We start from the raw sequence: 11,478 nt of genomic DNA, 5'->3' as shown, positions 1-11,478 counted from the left end.
GCATAGGTTACTTATGCTAAATATGGTCAAATTGAAATAATAAGTCATTAAAGACAGCATATTCAGAAACATTATTGATGTCATGTAAGGTGGTCTCTGAAATTTATAGGCATGTAGAATTAAGTAAAGGATGGCACAAGACTGATTTGAAAGATAAGAGCTCTTTCAAGTGATATGTAAATCGGGCTTCAGCATGGAAAGGGGAAAATAATACACCTATCTGTTTCTATGCTGCACTAAGATTTTCATTTCAGCCATGTCAAATTATTTAATTTAGCTAATGGGGAACTTCATACACAAAGGGGTTAAGGCTGTCTCATTTTCTTTGTATCAGTGCTATAGTTTAGTTATTCATTCTAGCTAATACCAGATAATCTTATTCTGCTAAGGAAAACTCCAGGTAAAAATTGGTTAACTTAATAAAGAATTTAAACTTAACAAGTTGGTATCTGCACACACTATGAAAATGTTTAACGTTTTACTACATGGGTAAGTGATGGAAAATAAGGTACTGTAGAGATGAATAAGATCACTAAAGTTAAGTAAGTTAGTTAAGTAAGTTAGTTAAGTAAAAGTTTTGAAAAGTGACTGATGAGTGAAATAAAATCATATCACACAAAACTGACTGAAAGTTATACTTAAATCATAAGATTTTAAACAAAGGGGTTTCCTTAAGTTCCCTCATTTTGTACGAGACATGACCACTATCATATACTGTATATGTTACTGAAGACAAATATCAACTCTTGTTTAAATGTTCAAATCTAGGAGGTATTCCTATGTATGAATAAAACAGTCTGATGTTAGCCTGAAAAATATAATGCCTAAAGGCTTATCACAAAGATTTAGTCCTTTTTATTAAACCTGATAAAATCACTTGTTCTAATGCATAAAACACATTATATACAAGCAACTGAGGAGCATAACATTACTGATGCTTGGTGGTCAATAAATTTGGTTGTTTGAGTTCCACTTCATGGTATCCAAGATCATCAAGGATGCCATCATAGACAAAAGTGCTTCTAATAGACAAAGAAATCTTTAGCATCTTACCACTCAACTTGAAAATATGGTTCCATTCACACTATGGATTCTTTTATCTACATAAAGTATTGGGTTGAAATTACACTCTATAGATAGCAGCTATAGGTTTGCATGGCAAATTTAGCCTTTAGTTAAAAAGTTCAGGGTCCTGGATCACACTACATGCCACTTTAGTCCCCTTCTGTCTTTCCTCTATTCATATGGCCTTTAAACCTTTCTAGCCATGTTTAAGAATACAAACTAATTACTTTGTTTACTTGTATAATTTTGTCCATCTAAGGATGCAGCTGATATGGGTATCCACTGTCTCCAGGCACCATCTGCTCCAGTGTTTTCCACATGTATATAATGGTGTGTGGTTCATGTCATCTCTGGAATGAGTGGAGGCTAAGTTTCTTCAGTCCCTTCCAGTAACTGAGCCCTTGCATGCCTTCTATTCTGCTTTGGCTATTTCTCCTTTGTGTGGGGACCAGTCAGCAGCAGTATTCCAGTCCTTGCCATGTTAAACCAAATTACCATCATCAATCACTTATAAGAATGACTTTATTCTTTCTTAATTCCTACAGAGTAGGCTACATAATTCTGCAACTTGATACTAAATACTATAAGCATCTAGTGTCCTTCTAGCATGCTTTCACTCCTTTCAAATAATACAATTCCCTGGGATGTTTCTACACCTATGGACTTTCATGGTACGATATGCTTGCGATGGACATTCCTTAAAAAATTATAAGACAATGAACAACCTTCACAAAAATGCTGACACAATGATCATTACTAGTAAAGAATAGATCAAATAATGAAAATACAACTCCAGGGCCAAAAGCAAAATACAATTAACTCTTGAGTTATGCAAGGGTCCTGAACAGGCCACATATTTCAAAATCACCCAAATGTTTATCCTATCAAAAGTGATAAGGGGTTTACATTCCTAGACTCAGTAAAAAGCAAGCCTATTTTAAGAGTATCATATTCTATCATGATTATTCATGCATGGGTAGGTTGAATAGATTATATAAACACTCATTATTTGTGTTGTTTCCAGTACAAACATTAGATATCTGTAGGCCATGTTTTCTATTTATCATGTAGTGCAACCAAGTTATAGAATTCAAGATATCCACAAAAGACAAAGAATGACAATGCATTCAAGAAATTTTAATGAAACTGAAATCATTGGGGTTTGTCATCAAACAGTACAAGAGAAATAAAAATAAAAATAAACAAATAATGAACAACTTTCATTACTGCCATGAATTAGCCACCAAGTTTGTACTACCAACCTGCAGTATCACCACGACACTTATTTGAATGCTCAAAGCTAGCACCACATGAGTTGTTGTTGAAGAAGAAGAAGAAGAAAGAAGAAAGAAGAAAGAAAGAAGAAAGAAGAAAGAAGAAAGAAGAAGAAGAAAGAAGAAGAAGAAAGAAGTAGAAGAAAGAAGAAGAAAGAAAAAGAAGAAGAAAGAAAAAGAAGAAGAAAGAAAAAGAAGAAGAAAAAGAAAAAGAAAAAGAAAAAGAAAAAGAAAAAAGAAAAAAAAAGAAAAAGAAAAAGAAGAAGAAGAAGAAGAAGAAGAAGAAGAAGAAGAAGAAGAAGAAGAAGAAGAAGAAGAAGAAGAAGAAGAAGAAGAAGAAGAAGAAGAAGAAGAAGAAGAAGAAGAAGAAGAAGAAGAAGAAGAAGAAGAAGAAGAAGAAGAAGAAGAAGAAGAAGAAGAAGAAGAAGAAGAAGAAGAAGAAGAAGAAGAAGAAGAAGAAGAAGAAGAAGAAGAAGAAGAAGAAGAAGAAGAAGAAGAAGAAGAAGAAAATGAAGTGGAAAAAGAGGAAAAAGACATCAAGGCTGATGTCTCTAAGATTCCATGTCAGGTATGTAACAAGGCATTGGTGAAACATTAAGACATGGGAAAAAAATCACTGCAACAACATTCAAAAGAATACGACCATTAATCCCTGTGTAACATATTAGGACAACACCAACCCCATCTTGAAACTCACAGGAGAAGAAGGAAATGTTTGGAAGCAGCAATTATTCGAAGGTCAAATACTAGAATAAGGGAGTGTTCCAATACTGCACCCCTTATAATTCATTTACTTCTTATAGTGAAAAAGGGCTTTTATATACTAAGGGTTTGTTTTCTTCATCTTACTTAAAAAGCTCCAACAAATGAAATATTGTACATACAATAAAGGTTGTCCTCAATTGGTATTTACTTTCTCAAAACTGTTGGCAGTTGCCATCTTCAAACACTGCCAAGTATAGTTAATTCACAGATTGATCCATGGAGTATAATTTGAAATTACTACTACAAGTCATGTTGCAGGCCTAAACTGTGTTTCAGCTTGCATTATGTGCCAATTCTGGACATAAAACTGTCATAACTCCAGAGTTAACTGCACATTCCTATTTGTACAATTTCTTGATCACCACCATAAATCATCCAAGTACTGTACAAATGAAATTATACATGTAAGCACTATTTTCAAGAAATTAAGCTCAAGCACCTGTAATGTTAATTATAAATGTAGGCACTATCTTCAAAAATTAAGTTCATGCATCTGTCATGCTTTTATATCATAAAAATTTCATCTCTGGTGCAGGTGAAGAATTTGGGAATGAGGAGGCTATGCTTTGGACCTTCTCCAACATACTCTTGTTGTTTTATTGTTTTTGTTCTAGCATAATTTAACGTAGATGAGCATTTCTTTTTTGTATACAAAATCCATCTACCTAGTTCTATGGTTAGCTTGGGCACCCAATTTGGCTTCCCTTTCTAATTTGAAATCAGAGTGCTAACAAGGACAACCAACTTCAAGCAAATTAAACTTAAGATCCAGGGTTTGACATTTATAACTAGTTACAATCTGAATGAGGAGCACAGAAAACATGAGTACAGAAGTGCCATAAACTGATCAAATTTTAAAAATATATTCCTATTCACATCAAAGTTTTATGATTGGGCCTCCCAGCCCTACCTTCATATTCTTTTTTCATCAGTTATGGGAAAACAGATCCTGAGATCCATTTAGGGATGCTATCTGAGGCCCATTGATTATTTTTGAACAGCATCACATAACCCCTCCCATCCCATCACTTAGCTGCACTAGTGAAATTAACAAATGTGTTTTTCTTGAAAACTATTATTACTGAATGAAGGACAACACTTAAAAGTAGTGTAGTCCCAAAGGATAGAAGCACCACTTGTCTCCAAAGAAATACTAAAAGCTGAATAAAACTGTCTGCTGTATGACACAAAAAAAAAATTGTATTACATATCAAGATAGTAAAGGCAAACCCAGCACATCCATGGATTAAATGGTCAATGATACTTAGCCTGATGCAGAGAAGATATATTTAACGACTGATATGGAATATAATTTCATATATTTTTCACCTCTGAATAAATGCAAGACTCTACATATTAGCCTAATACAAATATATTCAAATACACTGGTATCTGGTCCAATGCAGTGCAGTATCTGAATTGTACTAACAGTTACTCTGTCAACACCACAATTGTGTGTGTGTGTATTTACCTAGTTGTATTATATGGGAAGGGAGCTATGCTCGTGGCAACCCGTCTTTGTATCTTTCAGCATCAATTTTTTTCTTAAAATCCTGAATAGTGTTTGCACACACTGTTTCTTTATCTAAATTATTCCAGGTATCCAGTACTCTATGTTAGAAGCTTTTTTTCAGATTTCTTCTATGTGTATTTACCTAGTTGTATTTTATGGTAGTGGTGGGGGGAGGGGTTTCTCTAGGTGGTCCTTAATTAAAACCTCACCTACTTCCACCAGGATTAGATTTCTTTTACTCAAAATCCATCCAATATAAATTTCCACATGTTCAATAATATTACTAATAGTATCAATATTAATTTTTCTAGTCACACTTGAAAGTTCTAGTTTTCAGGGTAAAAAAAGTGCTTGGTGAGAAAAATTCAATATCTTTCTTTCCTCTGTGTATATTACCATGGGCTTATCCATCTTCATCCAAATGATGTTGAATGAAAAATTGGTACTGTGAGTGGTTGTAGAATTGACTTTTTTTCAATTACCCACAAATTTTGTTTGTGAAGATGAACAGTACTTAGGTTATACTTGTTCACTTTAAAGTGTTGAACATCCCCTATTTCCTCTTCATACCTCAACATGTCCAGGATTTTCCCTTTCTGTTTGAGCATCTACCCTTTCCTCTTAATTCACAATTTATCATTAAATACATTGTTGCATGGCAATGCAATAGGGGAGGGGAAGTCACCCCAACTGATGGTATATAGCAGGGGTGGCCAACCTTTTGTGAAATATGATCTACTTTTTCTATAGTTACCCTGATGTAATCTACCACCCTAACACAGGAGTAGTCATCTTTAAAAATAATTATATATTGTTAAGATATGTCCATCATTATAAATATAACTTATTCCCAGAAAAAAAAATATAATAATCCAAGTATCATGAGTACTTGGATATGCTATTACAGCTATTTGCCTGACAACTTCTGAAGGACGAATTATATTAGCAGGTACAGTAGTGTGATTGACTTAAAACAAGCTTGTGACTGACCAGTCAATCATGATAGAGTGGTTGGCCACCCCTGGTACACAGTATTGTTGTCAGTGATTCACTGACACTTCTATCCTTCTACACAATCTTGTGCTGTTATTATATGGTATCTTCAATTTCATGTACTGATCTAGATGGCCATGCTTAAGTTAGGAGTCCTTTTTTTTCAGGAAGTTGTGGATGGATGATGGAGGTATTTGGGCTTTAATGCCTGAAACTTGGCAATGATTATTAATTGATGGGGCAGATAACAAAGTAGGTGACTGTTGTGGGGGCTTGTGTAGATCAATAATTCTAGTAGTATATATGGGGCTGTGAAGATAGTTCTACACTGGCACATGGGAGGGTCATTTCTAGTCATGATGTGGCCAAGTATGAAGTGAGTATCCCCTGCTCTTGGGCATACTAGAGCCATTTCAAAATATTGGTTACACTGATGTGAGGACAGCCATGGATATATTTAGAGGCCGATTGATTTTAGGTGGTTTGTTGGATGTTATTTCCAGCATCTTTGCCAAATGTTTAGCACTGTAAATCAGAGGACTAGGTAGAAGTCTGTTACTAACAGATATGATGGCGCAGTGGATGGGAGAGAACTGCCCACTGATGCACATTAGGAAATATACAATATGAAGTCATTGGAGACAATAGGTATGGGTGCAGCTTAGCTTAGCCAAACCATGCAGGTACACTGGAAGTTGATACACTGCACATTGTAACTGATGAAGATATTTTGGCATCCCCATTCTGTATGTGAACCATGAACATTAGAAAATTCCATGTTATACCTGACATCAGTGTATTCCTTGTTATTCTGACCATCAGTTGTGATATCAAATTTCTCAATTCCCACTAATAAAAATAAAACCTCCACAATATTCCAAATATTTATGAATGAATAACAATGACACAAGTATAAATCTTCAAATTAAAAAATTATATGGAAACAAATTACCTCTAATTACACATCTATGCATAACACAATGGTGTTCAATTCCAATACCCTTAAGTTTACTGGAAGCATACAATGTTCATTGTCTCTAGGATATGTGAATTAAACATTTACACACACATTTACTTGAAGGCACAAAAAAATTTCACTCTCTCATAATCTATGAAATTGTTTTTATCACAAATATACTTTTACCTCACATCATTTACGTTGAATTCTAATCACAATTTATAGGAAAATTAAATGCATCTAATGGTGGCAAAAGATCCATATCTTTTCAACAACCTACAGTACACAGAAAGAAAAGAAAAGAAAAATTAATGACAGCCATCCTAAATCAATTAAATCAAAGTGAATATATATGTATGCACATGTATGTAATATTCACCTAAGAGTAACTTATAGGAAAAGAGCTACACTGAGTCATGTCACTGTTCCCAGCTCTCAATTTCATTTACATTTGCTGGTTTTTTCCCTGATTTTCTATCATTTTATTTATCTTCTCTGATTTGGCCCTGATACAATACTTTATTCTTGTCCAATATAATTGTGTGAATGTGTGTATTTACCTAGTTGTATTATACGGGAAGGGGAGCTATGCTCATGGTGACCCGTTTTTGTATCTCGCAAGATCAAGTTTGTTCTTAAATTCTTGTATTGTGTTTGCACACACTATTTCTTCATCCAATTTGTTCCATATATCTATCACTCTGTGTGGGAAGCTGTTCTTTTTCAGGTCTCTTCTGTAGTTATCCTTTTTGAGTTTCATTGCATGTCTTGCAACAAATTGTATGTTTCTCCGACTATTTTATTTATAAGTATATCTGGCGACATGCCTTTGGTGATGATTACTCTTAGATACTTCTTTTCCATCAATTTTATACTATCCTGATATTCTCTTCTTACTTTTTCCAAATTCAATCATACTGCACTTCTTGATGTTGTATGTGTGTGTGTGTGTGTATTTATTTAATTGTTGTATACAGTACAAGAAGAGAGCAATACTCGTTGGGTCCTGTTTTCTATTCTTGGTTGCTACTCTTTGTATTCTATTTTTCTTACATCTTTAGGTTTGATGATCACACATCACCACTAATATTCTAGTCTGGAATAAATCAGACTTTCAATGATTTTCTTCTTCATGTCCTCTTCCATAAACTGTACTGAAATTATAGATCTCTCCTGTTAGTTTCTTTATATGACTTTCTGACAATAAATATTCCCTGATTAGAATTCCTTACAGAAACAAGAACCATATTAACATGCTTGCATTTTAGTCACCATCCAGCACTAAGTACCAACACACAATAGGCCTGGATAGATAAACAACCTGCCCAAGATTCAACCGATGCACAAAGGACACCAAACACCTCATCTTACACTGCTCCACCCTAGCCATACTTAGACAGCAATACAATATTTCTTCCTTGAGTGACTTATGGGCCAGACCATTGGCTGTTGCCATTTACTTGAGAGCTGATGGTCTCCTGCACAAGACCTGGGGGCAATGGATTGATTGACACAAGATATGGCACCATGGGTAAAGCTTTTTTCCTATATACTGCATCTAGGTAAAATACACACAAAAACACACACATGCACACCAACAAACAAACAAACAAACACGAATTTAATTTACAAGAGCAATGAACAATCACCAGAGTACAACTGTCTGACAATAAGTATGATGACTCCAAAATATATCTTAATAAATCTTTTAATCAACATTACATAATATCTTTAAAAATTGTCGCACATTTTTTTCAATGTCAATGGAAACCAGGATAAAGTTAATAATAGCACATACATTATATACTTGCACATGTAAACACTTTTGTGACAACAAATGTATCATTTCCAGCCATTACACATATTTGGAAATACATTTCAGGGTCAATACTCATGCACATGTTTACTGCATACAAGTCACACCACTGCACATGTCCACATACATTAGCAATAAAAGTAAAACATCCTGTAGTAATGGTTTGAACTAAGAGCTTATAATATTGTGCATAACTACAACTTAACTGTGACTTGTGCTCTTGGAAAGCAGTGTTAGCTTTGCTATTCTGACTACAATGGAAGAGCAAACTTGCTAGAGATCTTATGGTCTATACAAGGAGAAATGCACAAAAATATACTGTATATATGGATACAGAAGCACTAATCTGAAGGTGTAACTACAGAAAGGATATACCTTAAACATGTTCTGTACATTTAAGCTCTCTGTTACTGAGCTTTACTACAAAGATTTTGTTGGAGCAAATGCTAGGTGATTTTATTCTGCTGAAGGGTACCTTAGTTTAAGACGGGATCTTTACCAACTAAGACTGTTCTGGATGGGATTAGTTGAATAAAATCATTTGGTTTTAGCCTCAACAAAACCCATGAAGTATATTACAGTAATTCAAGGGTTAAAACAATTTCCAGTATAAAGAATAAGTCAGACATGTTATTTGTGACAATACAATCTGTCACTTCTGTCTGTTATAAACCATAACTGGCCCAGTGAGATCAAGAGTGGATCTTGCAAGCAAACAGATTTAAAGCTTGTGAAAAACCGAACCTGGTTTTCACTCATCACTATATGCATTACTGAATAATGACATCCTTTCATTTTGTTTTTTTAACACAACAGGACTGTCAACTGTAAATGTAATCTGTTCATAAAAACAGTAATAAAAAAATCAATAAATAAAATAAAAAATTAAATTAAATAATAATAACAATGATAATATCAACAACATCTGTTGCTTCAAGTTTTACTGACTAGAAACCCGGAACCTCATGGTAACTGGCAATGGTCCTTGGGTCCTTCCATAGATCTCTCTGGAATGAAAGATTTGACTGCTCTCTGTATTGTATTGGTGAGGGGTTGTTTTCATGCCACTGACTTATAGTAGGAGGAACAGTTCTTCTGGTAAAATGTGGGGGAAATACAGCTTAAGTTGATAAAGAGAAGGTCCTAGTCTGAAAACAGTGCCAGCAAAATAAATTGATAAAGTAAATAAATAAATAAATAAAGTAAATAAAGTAAATAAATAAATAAATAAAGAAGAAAATAGGCAAATAAATGACTAAATAAATATAAGGAAGATTCAGACAAGTTCTCAAACTATGGCAAGTAAAACGTCAAAATAAATTGTGAGAAAGCTAGTCCCAGCTTCTTGTTTTCTTTTGTGATGTCTTGAATAGTAACCTTCTTCATTCAGGAAAGGTCCTACCAATGATGCAAATACAGAAGTAATTTTACTAACAACATGACCAACAGTGATACAGACAGCATCTTGGACTGAAAGACAACCTTTTGTGGCCAAAGCATCATCAAAGACCATGAAACTACAGTCCAAATCTATTTTCTCTATCTACAAAATACCATGCTGCCACATCTGGGAAAACTATTAATAACAATAAATAATAATGCTTTTCTGAATTACAAGAGATACAATCAAACTTTAAGCACACTGCTTCAATTTAAAAATGTTTGTCTGTCTTCATTAACATTTAAACACTACGTTACATTCTTTGATGCTACCTTCCTTTCCTATATATCACTTACATCTTTCTGCACTAAAACCCAGCATACCTATCCTTAATAATGAGCCATTTTTTCTCTACATCAGTACTAAATAAGTGATCACATAATTTCTTCTATTACATTACATATCTTACAAATTCTAATACTCAAATTACCCAAAAATATTAGGAAAAATTCTCATGTAGTGTGTGTGTGTGTGTGAGAGATAGAAAGAGAGATAGACAGAGAGAGAGAGAGGGGGGCAGGTGCTTTAACAGGGCTGAGACAGAAGCCACAATACAATCACATGTTTTGTAAGTTTCACGAAATTATGTTCAGCCATGAAGTCCCATGATCCAATGTGTGTCACATATAGTTCATTTATGTGAATGTAGTTTTATATATATAGTGTGACTGGTATTATATGTATTTTTTATATTCTTAGCTCAATTTTTCATAGAGTACTTAGAGACTAAGCACACAATCTCTTGAAAAACTATCCCACTCTTCTGTTGCTCTGCCTGTTCCATCATTTGCTATTTATAATTGGTCTACAAAGTGATCATATCTCATTTCTTCTTTCTTTTTTCCAGGGAAAGTATACCCAGGATCCAGGATCCCCAATTATGAATGACTGTGAAGGCTTGGTATCCCTTCAAGATTTCTGCATTCTTGAAATTTTGTGGTCTTTCCTCTTGAATTGGCTTTACATTCTGCTACACTTAAGCAGCTAAAAAACTATTCAGATGTTGATCATTTAACATATGCTCTATTGACTATATTATCTATATGGTCTTTGGGTCTTGATTACTGCTGAAAGTTATTTTCTTTTATTTCCCACCTTTGTTATATTTGCCAGTTCTCAATGATGCTCATATCCTCTTATGGCTTTTAACCAGTTGCATCACACCTAGTTGTCTATGAATCTTCACTACACAAATTCACACATCTATACAAAAAGTAATTTCTTGATATCCTTCTAACAGAATGTCTAATTACTTCCTCCTGTAACTTTTTGTTGCTCTCCCATCCCAGTGCATGACAACACAAGATTGTGCATCAGGATAAAAGCACTAATAAATTACAGCCCATAACAACATTATCTCTCAATCCAAGTTATGAAATCTTTTAAATTCTTTCCACTCCTTTCAATAATATCAGCACAAGTCAGGTCACAGTTTGGGTTGCTGTCCTTTGTATTCTCTTGATTATTTTATGAAAGATTGGTTTCTTGGCCATATTTACTTCTAAGTAGCTTAATGTTATATTAATGTTAATCTATCATGAACATGAACATGCTATAATGGATGTATTTTTACTTAGGTCAAATTAACAGGTGACTGTTACCTATGAATTTTTTTCACAATCCAAACTTAATTCTTGTTCTTCCTGTGTTGCT

General features: G+C 34.0%; 1 protein-coding gene across 1 annotated transcript in view; it reads right to left on the bottom strand.

Moving 5' to 3' along the window:
• Positions 1 to 6,482: 6,482 nt before the first annotated feature.
• The window catches only part of betaggt-I (geranylgeranyl transferase type-1 subunit beta), a 35,733-nt gene continuing 30,737 nt past the window's right edge, over positions 6,483 to 11,478 (bottom strand). Inside the window, exon 8 of the mRNA XM_076210422.1 lies at positions 6,483 to 9,391. The gene's annotated coding sequence lies outside the window, so the exon portion shown is untranslated. The remainder of the gene's footprint in view (positions 9,392 to 11,478) is intronic.

This window comes from Oratosquilla oratoria, chromosome 27 (genome assembly GCF_046742065.1).
Source record: "Oratosquilla oratoria isolate Oo_2021 chromosome 27, ASM4674206v1, whole genome shotgun sequence".
NCBI lineage: Eukaryota > Metazoa > Arthropoda > Malacostraca > Stomatopoda > Squillidae > Oratosquilla > Oratosquilla oratoria.
Note: the sequence above shows the minus strand (reverse complement) of the source record. Positions and strands in the feature narration are given on the sequence as shown.